An 11,227-nucleotide genomic window follows, 5' to 3' on the forward strand; every position below is an offset into this window, starting at 1 on the left:
GAGGTGTCATTTTCTTTCTCCAGAGTGAATGATGCTGTATCAGGGACCCATCTTAGAATTACTCCCTTCCCCAGAGGCGTTAATCTAGCACCAGGGTCTTATCTCTAGTGAGCGAGTACCAGGGCAGATGCTGTTTCCCAGGAACACGGGCCTTGAAGCATCCCAGGAATGTGGGGAGGGGGTTGCTGTAACCATGCCATTTGGTCTCTGACCTGCTTTCTTTCACTAGCTGGCCTCTGAAGATGGCTGTACTCTTGTCAGGGTTGTGAGGATTTACAGGGGTGTCGGGAGGGGGTTGCGGTCATCCTGCAGTTTGGTTTCTGGCCTGCTTTCTCTCCCTAGCTGTCTCCCCAAATGGCTGTACTCTTGTTAGTGTCATGAGGATTTTTTCCCACCAAAAGGAGAGATGGTAAACTTAACCACCTCTCCAGCTCATCCGTGACTTTTCCCCAGAAACCTTGTGTATGGGGCCGGTCTGTATTCAGTTCTCCATTGCTGTGGTGGCACCTGCCTTGTCAGCCTGGTCACTGGGCTTCCAGCATGCCCCACTTACTTCCTGCAACTCCCTCCCAGTTTTCCCCACCCCCTACATGGCAGGCACTGTGAGAACTGCAGGACCAGGGGCCCTTACAGTCATGGTCTCCAGGCTTCATTCCCAGCTATGGCTGGTTTCAATGAGGTTGCAGGGAAAGCAGCCAGACCCCTTCCACAAAAAATGTGATAGACACGGCCTGGAAATAGGACCTGTTTTCCTGCAAAAGAGCTATCTGTGTTGAAGTAGTGCTGTCTCTAGCAAGTTGCTTCAAAAGTGAGCCTGTATCCTGTGAAGCACTGGTGATTGCCCAGAAGGTTGTTTGTTGCAGTCTTTTCCTGCCCTGTCCTGAATGGGCCCATAACATGGGCTGAGTTGCCCCAGGTGGCAAAGGCAGCTCCAAATCCAGCATTGCCCTTGGCCCTGGATAAGAGGGCCTTGCATTGGGCTCCATGCTTTAGAGGCCGCCACATGCTGCCAGAACATGCAGAATGCTTGTAGCAGAGATTGCGTGGGCACTTCTGCCATTTTGGGATCCAGTGGTCAGTGCCTGCATAGCCCTGAGGTATGCCCTTCTTTGGAACAGCCAGTTGTGTGACTAATACAGTTCAGACCCTAGGGAAATACTTCTGCATAGCACTTGCCTTGTGTTCTCAAAACAAAAGGCAACTATTTATAAATGCTGTGAAGGTTTGTAGGCTGTGCCTCCACAGATCTTGGAGATGCCCTGTGATTCGGAGTGTGGAGAGGACTTGAGCTGCAGAAGGCTTCGGTGAAAGAAAAGACAAATTAACTTGTCAAACCATTCCTTTTGTATAGCATGATTTCAAGAGATTCACCCATAATCAGTAACATTTTCCAGTGATGCTAAGTGTTCTTGCTTCCCTATGTGTTCCAATTTGTGGTTCCGGAGATAACACATGGTGGCTAAAGAACACTATGAGATACTAAACAATTCATAATGCTCCTAGATTTATATATATACACATGTTATCTATACACATGCACTCAATCCTAGTAGACAGGAAGCATGATGTCAGTTCTTTACAAGGGAACTTACATGGACATTGAATAATGATACTGCAAAAAGTTATAGATTTATAAAAAATTTAATAAGGTTTAATTGAATTTTCAAGTAAAATTTCAACTTAAGTCATTTTGACTTTAAATTCTGATGTGTAAATTTTAGATGACTAGACATGGGACATGGAGCCCTGCAACTGTGGGGGCTGGGCCAGACTTTGTGCTCCTGGCTGCAAAGTCTTCAGAGTGACAGCACAAAAGCCCTTGCTATTATAATTCCAAACTGCTTTCTTTAAAGCTCAGGGTTCCGCCTAGCTCTTCTACTTTGAGAATGCCCCTGTTTCCTCTTTTCTTCCCTCTTGCCATTGTTTCTATTATGAATACAAATTACTTGATTAAGTGCAGTCCTAAAAACCCTCTACTGTTGTGGTAACCTGGAGTGGTAAGATATCAGGATTTCTTTTCTTCTTCATACTTTTCTGTTGCTTCCAAATTCTCTACTCCTTCCTTTTCTGATTTTCCAAATTAATGTTACATTCTGAAAAAGAATTATAAAGGAAAAAAAAAGAGACCAACTTCTGTTCCTGAGCAGGATGTAACTCTTCTTGGTCAGGAGTCTAATTTGTATAAACTCCAATAAATGTCAAGAGAATTGATTCAGTCACTAGGTGACTATTTCCTGAGTGCCTTACAATGTGCCAGGCAAAGTTCTGGGAACGAGGCTTACAGTAGCAAACATTCTCTGAAACAGCATTTAGAGTTCTCTCCTCAAAATTTCACAGAGGACTGTAGGATGAAGCCAAATGGAGGATGGTTGGGAATGAGGAAAGCTGAAACAGGAGGTAGATTCAACTCTGAGTTGATTCGGGATTGGTTTATTTTGTCTTGTAGTTAAGTCTTGATACCATTGAAGTGATTTCAATATTTTGTACACAAACTTATGCAATAAATCATATTTTAAATGGATAACTAGTAATAACAGCAATAAAATGGAATAATTTTTGGAGATGGGCTTATGGGGCACATGAACACTTATGTGTAAAAGTATATATGTATTTTTTTATTAAATCATAGCTGTGTACATTAATACTATCATGGGGTACAGTGTGCTGTGTGATGAAAATATTTCAAATTGTGTGTAAAGTATATTTACAAAAGCCTTAATGAGAATGAAGAATAATTGAAATCAGCCTCACTAATGAATTCATAGGGTAGAAAGCCAGCATTCTTTCCTAAGTGGAAAGTCCTCTGTAGATTTTATACTGGTAGATGATCTCAGCTTCTTGTTCTCAGGGGGTTCTAGAATCCCTCTAAGCCTAGGTAGGGCAGGGGTGTGATGACAGATTCCCTAATGAAGCAGAGAACTTGCCAACTGCTGAAATAGAATTCAGAGTTGAAAAGGACAAGCAGGGTGGAGACACCCAGTTAGCCAGAAGAACAAAGTTCATTCTAGCCCTTATGTCCCTTCCTGGCCAGCTGCCACGCCTCTAGCCTAGAGATTCTAAACTTTTATATGTATATATGTTTATAATTATATAAATAAATATATGTTTATATATATTTATTTACTTTTTTTTTTTTTGGGACAGAGTCTTACTACATCATCCTTGGTAGAGTGCTGTTACATCACAGCTTACAGCAACCTCAAACTCTTGGGCTTAAGTGATTCTTTTTCTTTAGCCTCCCAAGTAGCTGGGACTATAGGCACCCACCACAATGCCCAGCTATTTTTTTGTTGTTGACATTGTTGCAGTTGTCATTGTCGGTTAGCTGGCCCCGGGCCAGGTTCGAACCTGCCAACTTTGGTGTATGTGGCTGGCACCCTCACCACCATGCTACGGGCGCCGAGCCTAAACTTTAATATTTAGCAAATCGGTTCCAAATTTAGAGAAGGTCTCTTCTGTTGGAGGGTAGAAAATGGTGTCACCCATTCAGGCCGAGGTTAGCAGCCCCTTCTCCATCCCTATCTGGTGGTGGGAAGGAGACAATGAAGGCCTCAAGGACGGGCCTCTTGCTACCTGCAGGCTTTGGGCCAGGTTTGACCAAGCTAGCACTATCTGTTTCCTGGTTGACTTGACATTCAACTTTAGCCATGGTGACATTTAAAGCATTGTTATTTCTTCATGTTTATAGAACTGGTACAAAGCTTGTCAAACTTATTGCCCAAGTTGGATCATTACTTGCTTCTTGAATTCGTTTTGATGTGGTCAGTTTCCCATAGCCAGTACCACCCTTAGATCTGGAAAAGAAGCTGGGCCCCACACTTTAGAGGGTCCCACATGTCATAAACATACACAAAAATGCATTTATAGACAAACTGTAGGCACCTCTTGGCTCAGGAGTAGCTAGTCCTGGCACAGCCCAGCCCATGACCTTGAATGTCTACTCCCATGGCTGACAGTGTTCAGGCCCCAGGAAAACATTTCCTCACAGGTCTAATCCTATGTTCTTTAAGCAATAGGTGTCCGTGGCCAGATGTTGTGAAGATTTGTGAATCGTTCTGTTGAAGATGCCAGAGGTGGACAACACTTCGGAGTGTGAAGAGGAAGATTTGAGAGACAGAAGTGCTTGGTAAGAGAAAAGACAACGTCATTGACCTTGTGAGTTCTTTCCTCTTAAAACCACAAATGTTAGGGCTTCTCCCAGTGGTTCTGACCGTGCGTTTTCTTGTTTCTCTTAGAATGTCAATTCATAATTCTGGGGGTACTCATGGATTAAGGAGATTTTCTCAGTATGGCTGATAAGGAATATTCAGTAATATTAAACAATTTATATTTGTCTTATTGGGGTATATACCTTGGTTGGGACCTATTGTGTGAAATGTGATAACAGTTTTTAAAATATTGTTTGATTGTTACAAAATACTTAATAAGAATTTTTTTTTTTGCTGAATACAAGTAACTTTATTGATGTTACATGACAAGGTGGGGCTTCCTAAGCCCCCTCATATTCTTCAGGGGGTCTGGTGTGGAAACCGTGTCAAGGGAAGATTTTCAGTGAATTGGAGGACTGAGTAGGCGGGGGTACCCCAGCAGCTGAGGGCCTCTGTCTTCCTCTCATTCTCTGGCTGGTGGTCTGGCAGCTCTTATTCCTTGGAGGCCATGTGGTCCATAAGGTACACCAACCTGTTACTGTAGCCAAATTAATTGTCATACCAGGCAATGAGGTGGGTTTTTTTTGAGACAGAGTCCCATGTAGGTCGCCCTTGGTAGAGTGCCATTGTGTCACAGCTCACAGCAACCTCTAACTCTTGGGCTTAAGTGATTCTCTTGCCTCAGCCTCCCAAGTAGCTGGGCCTACAGGTGCCCACCACAACATGCAGCTGCTTTGTTGTTGTTGTTGTTACTGTTGTCATTGTTGTTTAACAGGCCAGAGCCAGGCTCGAGCCCACCAGCTCCAGTGTATGTGGCCGATGCCCTAACTGCTGAGTTATGGGCACTGAGTCCCAGGCAATGAGTTTTACAAAGTTGTCGTTGAGGGCAATGCCAGCCGCAGCATTGAAGATGGAAGAATGTTTATCACCATTGAAGTTGGAGATGACCTGGTGCTCGGTGTAGCCCATGATGCCTGTGAGGGGGCCCTCCGATGCCTGCTTCACCACCTTCTTGGAAGGCAGCTGTGCTCACCACTAGACCACCAACACTCACCACCTTCTTGAAAGGTGGCTGTGCTCACCACTAGACCACCATGCAATGAGTTTTACAAAGTTGTCATTGAGGGCAATGCTAGCCCCAGTATCAAAGATGGAAGAATGGGCACGAGAAGAATGGGGTGTCTGACGAATGGGAGGATCAGAGAGCCCTTAATAAAAATTAATTAAATTTTCAAAAATTAAATTAAAAATGTCAATGTTATTTAAATAATTTAGATAAAAATCTGATATCTGTTGATATTTGCTATTTAAAATTTTTCTATTGTAGTAAGAGACATATAACATGAAATCAAGATCTTAACCATTTTAAATACACCATTGAATGGTATTAAGTGCACTCATGTTATGCAACTGTCCCTACCACCCATCTGCAGAACTCTTTTGATCTAGCAAAACTGAAACTCTGTACCCATTAAACACTAGCTCCCCATTCTTCCCTCCCCCTATCCCCTGCAACTACTGCCATTTAATTTCATGCATGATTTTGAACATTTTCAAAGAAATGTATTTTGGAGTTTTATTTGTTGTTTTCATTTTTTTTTGATTTGTTTATTGATTCAGGTTCATTGACTGTACAAAGACTTAGGTTACAATGTTTGCATTTGTTAGATAAAGTCCCTCTTATAGTTGTGTCCCAAAGAAATGTATTTTTGAAACATGAAAAGGTTAAATATTTTTATTTTTATCACCTGATTTAAAGTTTTATGTAAATATGTTAAAATATGACCAATTTTAATGCAATTTATATATTATTTTAAAATCCTTTAGATAATTACTATGATTAGAACATAAATTATATAAACTATATATACTATATTTTATTGTAGTATATAATTTGTGATTTTGTAAAATAAAGGCAATAAAATATGTATGTCTTTATTTTGTTACTCATCCAAACTCACAGAATACATAGTCAACCACAAACATAGCTGATTCTAGTATTCTTTGATATTTTACTGATGTTCAATCATATAAAAAAATCACAGCTTTACATATATAATCTTGTCACATGGAGATGTATTTGTCAAGATAGGATAATAGCACAGGTTTTCTTTAATTGTTAGTTTGGTGTATAACTTAAAGTCCTTAAATATATGATATTGGGGCCCCCTTTGGTACTCCTATCGGAGATGTTTTATGATTGCCAGATTGAACAAAAAAAAATACAGATGTCTGGTTACATTTGAATTTCACATAAACAACAACTTTTCTACTAGAAGTATACTAAAAAACTGTTTGTTGTTAATCTGAAATTCAAATTTACCAGGTGCCCTCGACTTTACCTGGCAGCCCTACTTGGATTTCTCAAATGTGAAGAGCAGACTTGCCCACAGTCTAATCTGCTGAGAATTCTTACTGTAATTCGACTTTGTGTAACCTGCTAGAGGTTTTTTTTTTTAATAAACCTTTAATTATAAAGTAAAAAACAGAAAAGTGCCTAAACCTTACATGTGTGTTTTAACAAGTGTTTCTAAAGTGAGCGCCCACATCAACAACATCCACACCCTGGAAGTCCCCCAGGTGTCTCTCCTGCTCATAATCCTCTTTCCTCCAGAAATAATCTCTCTCCTGACTTTTATAGTAATCATTTTCTTGCCTTTCTTTATACTTTCACAATTAATGTGTGTGTTCTAAAACAATGCGGTTTAGCTTTGTGTATGTTTGAACTTTAGAGAAATAAATCATACTGTATGCATTTTTTTCTTTTGGGGGGGAGGGCTAACCGCTATATGTTATGGCAGGCAGCTCTAGTTTGTTCGTATTCATTGCAGTATAGTGTTCCATAGTATGGATATCACATAATTTATCTATCCTTTCTGCTGTTGATGGACAGGTGGGGTGTTTCCAGTTCGGGGCACTTATAAATAATGCCACCATGACAGTTGCGCATGTATCCTAATGCACATGTGCAAGGAGATTTTTAGGTTACCTAACTATGGAGATGAAATAAACATCTGAATGGGATGCATTGTGTTGGAAGTCCGTGCTTAAGAGATGCATGAGTGTAAAGAAAAATGAAGACTCCTGGATTTCATCCTACCTAATTCAATGCGCAAAGTATTGTTAAAGTTTAAACTAAAGCCAGGTATGGTGGTGAATGCCTATAGTCTCCGCTACTTGGGAGGCTAAAGAGGGAGGATCCCTTGAGTCCAGGAGCTCCAGGCTTCAGTGAGCTATGACCATGCCATTGCACTCCAGCAAGAGCCCATCTCTTAAAAAAAAATCATACCTTTATTATGTAGCAATCAATACTTTATGCATATTCTTTCCTTCAATTCATATAAGGGGGGGCCATAACATTCATGTGCAGTGTAAAATAGCCAACTATTTTAAATTGCACACAAACTTTATCGACACTCTGTATAATAATTTTGAAAAGTAGAGCTGAGCCATTTTTATGTGTATGTAAGAACATACAGTTCCATCCCTTTTGCTTCTTTTAATTAAATTTAGATATCATAGGCTTTTAGTTTTTGGATTTCTGAAGTTCCCACTCTTAGAAAAAGGGGAATCCAAAGTAACCACCTTTAAATTTCTTGATCTTCCTTTTATCTTGCCAGTTTTGTGCCAACCACCTGTTTGTTACATCAGCTCAACTGAATCCACCTATGTTTATGGTGTCCATGTGCAGGAAGCAAAGCTTGAAAAGGAGGCAGAAACAGCTCTGCTGACCCAGATCAATTTTTTTCAAGTGAAATCTCTGTAATTAGGCCAATAATGATATTTTCCTGGAGAAAGAATTGAATGAATTTAGGAAAAGAGTTTTTTTTTTTCTTTTTCCTTGAGACAGAGTCTCATTGAACCGCCCAGGCTAGAGTGCCATGGCATCAGCTTAGTTCACAGCAACCTTAAACTCTTGGGCTCAAGTGGTCTTCCTGCCTCAACTTCTTGGGTACCTGGGACTACAGGTAACCGCCACAGTGCTCAGCTATTTTTTCTATTTTTAGTAGAGATGGGGGTCTCATTCTTGTTCAGGCTGGTCTCAAACTCCTGAGCTCATTAATCTACCTGCCCTGGCCTCCAGAGTGCTAGGATTATAGGCATGATGAACCACTGTGCCCTGGCTGGGAAAAGAGTTTTAAAGCCCAACATGTATGTGTCTGGGCAGTTTAGATGCAAGATAATCTATGAGTTTGGTTTAGTATCTCCTTTCTGTAAGAAACTAATTTTTAGTAGTACGAACCCTCTTTTTTGGAGAGAGGGAATTCCTCCAAACAGTGAGCAATAGAAAAGTTTTAGAAAGAAATTCAGGTGATTAAAAAAATTTCTTTTGGCTTCTGCGCCTATAGTTCAGTGAGTAGGGTGCTGGCCACATACACCGAAGCTGGCAGGTTTAAGCCCAGCCCGGGCCTGCTAAACAACAATGACAACTGCAAACAAAAAATAGCCGGGCATTGTGGCGGGCACCTGTGGTCTCAGCTACTTGGGAGGCTGAGGTAAGAGAATCACTTAAGCCCAAGAATTTGAGATTGCTGTAAGCTGTGATGCCACGGCACTCTACCGAGGGTGACATAGTGAGACTCTGTATCAAAAAAAATATTTCTTTTGCATGGGAAAAGACTTTTAAAACAAGTTCCAAAACACAGAGTCTACAATGCAAAAAGCTGGTAGTTTTTGTTGTATAAAATTAAAAATGTCTATGTCAGCACAATTACCATAAGTAAAGGCAAAAGATAAATATAGACCAAAAAAATCTTTGAAATACACATGGGGAACTACAGGCTATTTTTTTGAATATACAAAGAGCTCTTACTGATCAATGAGACAAAGGGCCAGTAACCCAATAGAAAGAGAACAGAAGTCAGAGACAGGTAGTTTACAAAAAAAAAAAAAGAAATGTAAGTGGTTAATACACATGTGATAAGATGCTGATGTAATTCTTGGTTAAAAAATACAAATTAAAACAATTACTTTACCTAATAACTTTTTAACTAATTAGGCCAACAAATTAGTTTACCTAATGGCAGAGAATTAAAACTTAGATAGAACCAGGCTATAGTGGAAATAGATATTCTCACCCTCTCTTGGTATCCATGCAAATTGGCAGCTCCTTCAGGAGACAATTTAACAATACCTAGCTATTCAGTAATATTAAGCACAATTTAAAAGTGTACAAACTTAATTGACCCAGCAATTCTACTTCAAGGAATTTGTCCTATAGAGATACTGAAACAAGTGGCGAAGATGAAATGTCAAAGGATGGTCATTGTAACAATGCTTGTATTGTTCAATGATAGGAATTGGTTAAGCAATTTACAGTACTTCTTCACTCTGGTAGAATGAGTTAGATCTGTGGGTACTGATATGGAAAGATCTCAGTGGTAGTCATCACTAAAGCTGTTCCAGAATGTTCTTTCTGCCTCTCTTCTCCCTCCCCACACAAGGTAGGGTTGCAGTTTCCCACCCTCTTTGAAGATAGGTGGGCCATGTGGTTTGTGGCCAGTGATATCTGAGAAGTGACCCATATCCCTTCTGGGTGAATACCTTAAAATGCTGGTGTGTGAATCCCCTTCTCCCAGGCCCAGTGATTGCAGATACAGATATTGAAATGGCACCTTGGTATGCAAGTGACTACTGTGAGCAGGATCCTCTTATCTGCCTGGGCTGGCCATGTATGAGTGGGAAATAGTACTTTTAAACTACTGAGATTGTGGATGCTTTTCATTACCTCAGCATATTCTGGCCTATCCTATAATCTCCAAGGTAATTGTTAAATGAAAAAAACCTAAGTGCAAAAAGAATGATATCATTTGTGTATAAGTATGTGAGTGTTTATAAGAAGTTTTGGAAGGATTCATGAAAAATTTAATAGGGCTTACAACAAAGGAGTTGAAAGGAGGCAGAGATGGGGAAAGAGGTTTCTACTTTTCACATTATAACCTGTATATATCTGTACCATTGGATTCATTTTTAAGTTTACATTTAAAACTAGGTAGTGTTTCCACAAAAAGATTTCCATAAGAATGTTTATGGCAGCCTTTTTCATAGTATCCCCAAACTGGAAACAGCCCAGGTGTCCATCTATAGGAGAATGATAAACATATTGTGGTATATGGCATATTCACAAGGGTGCAATGGGGCACCATAGCACTATAGATATGAACAGGGATATTATATTAATATATCGTACAATGGAGTACTCACTCTCCACTGTGAGAGGGAATAATCTACATGCTAATGACCTGGATAACCACACAGACACAGCATAGAGCAAAAGAAGCCATACACAAAAGATGTGCAGTTTATTCTATTTCTGTGTAGGAACTGGCCACACTAATTTGTGGCATTAGAAGTCAGAATAGAGATTATGTAAGGGGGTGGGTAGGGTTTGACTGGGAATGGGGTCCATGGGGGACTTCTAGGGTGTAAGGGCCACACAGATGTGCTCACTTTGTGGAACTTCATGGACATGTGCACTTTCCCATATGCAGGTTACATTTTAGTAAAAAGTTCAAAACAAATCTAGTTAATATAAAGAATGAACAAATCGAAAGAAGGCAGCACTTGGCTGGTGGTGCTGGCAGTGCTGGGCAGAGCGAGAGCAGGATAGTGGGTGCCTGTGCTGTCCTGGCCTGGTGTGCCCTGTTGGCAGCAGCTGCCCTTGGGCAGGCCTAGGCACATTTTGGGCACTGAAGCCCCAGAAGCTCGAAGTCCTGGTATGAATCCCTGAATGAAACTCCAGAAAAGTGCTCTTCCCTCCCATGCATGACTTCAGTATGGATCGCTGAGCACTGAGTTAAAAAACCTGTGTTGCTATCCACTGAAATCCTGAGGGGTGAGCAGAGCTTTCCAGTGGGGACAGGGTGTCCTTGGCAACTAGGACAGCAGTGTCTTTCTATTGCAGGCGAGATACAGAGGTGCAAGTTCGAATAGGAGCTGCTGGCCTCTTGGCAGAGATGGCTAATCAGCTTTCTGGAGGAGACTGTTTTATTTATTTATTTATTTATTTTGAGACAGAGCCTCAAGCTGTCCCCCTGGGCAGAGTGCCGTGGCATTACAGCTCACAGCAACCTCCAACT

Source organism: Otolemur garnettii, unplaced genomic scaffold, assembly GCF_000181295.1.
Source record: "Otolemur garnettii isolate 467f Iridium unplaced genomic scaffold, OtoGar3 scaffold00158, whole genome shotgun sequence".
In the NCBI taxonomy this organism is placed as follows: domain Eukaryota; kingdom Metazoa; phylum Chordata; class Mammalia; order Primates; family Galagidae; genus Otolemur; species Otolemur garnettii.